This window comes from Euprymna scolopes, chromosome 28 (assembly GCF_053919585.1).
Source record: "Euprymna scolopes isolate OS-2025 chromosome 28, ASM5391958v1, whole genome shotgun sequence".
Classification (NCBI taxonomy): Eukaryota; Metazoa; Mollusca; class Cephalopoda; order Sepiida; family Sepiolidae; genus Euprymna; species Euprymna scolopes.
In genome coordinates, this window is record NC_136509.1 from 39,551,004 (window position 1) to 39,551,877 (window position 874).

An 874-nucleotide genomic window follows, 5' to 3' on the forward strand; every position below is an offset into this window, starting at 1 on the left:
CGATTCACCTCCAACTCCACCTTAGTCTCAACAAACAACCCCTTCCCAAATTTTCCTTTGCGGATTGAAGCCACACTTGATGATCTGAAAATCACCCCTTCTCATGTCCGCGATATCATAAAAAACTTCGACACTTCCAAGGCGTGTGGGACTGATTTTATCCCTATTATACTAATTAAGAAATGCCCAACTGAGTTACCCCACCAGTTTCCAAACTCTAGAAGAAATACCTTGCTGAATCTTGCTTCTTAAATTGCTGGTAAAAATAGCCTTTGTGATACCAGTGTACAGAATTCTGCTAAAAGGACTAACCCACTCAATTATCGCAGTTTCTTCCCCCTATTCTCTAAAATCTATGAGACATTAATCAATCAATCACTAGCCAACCACCTCGCAAAAGCCAAACTTCTCTCTGACCGACAGTATAGATTAAGGCAATATTGTTCTCCTGCAGATATTTTAACGGTCATGCACTGGATGTCGGGGATATCAAAAGTTTTTGAAAAAGTTTGGCATGAAGGGCTCCTAATGAAAATTATACGGTATAACTGGACGAATACAAAATATAATTAGATCCTTCTTAGACAATTGGCTCATCCAGGTTGTGCTTAATGGATGCACATTCAAACGGCATAATATTTATGCGAGAGTGCTTCAAGACTCGATACTTGAACAACTATTATTCCTGGTATTCATTTACGATCTCTCTGATAACATTGTGTCTGAAATGTGTATAGTTGCAAATGATACAACGATCTATAACAGGAACGAGGGAAAAACGGATGTACACAAATCCAAGACAATGGCAGAATAGTTAAAAAATGACCTGTAGCCTGTAGTGGAATGGGACTGTAAATGTATTGTAACATTTAAT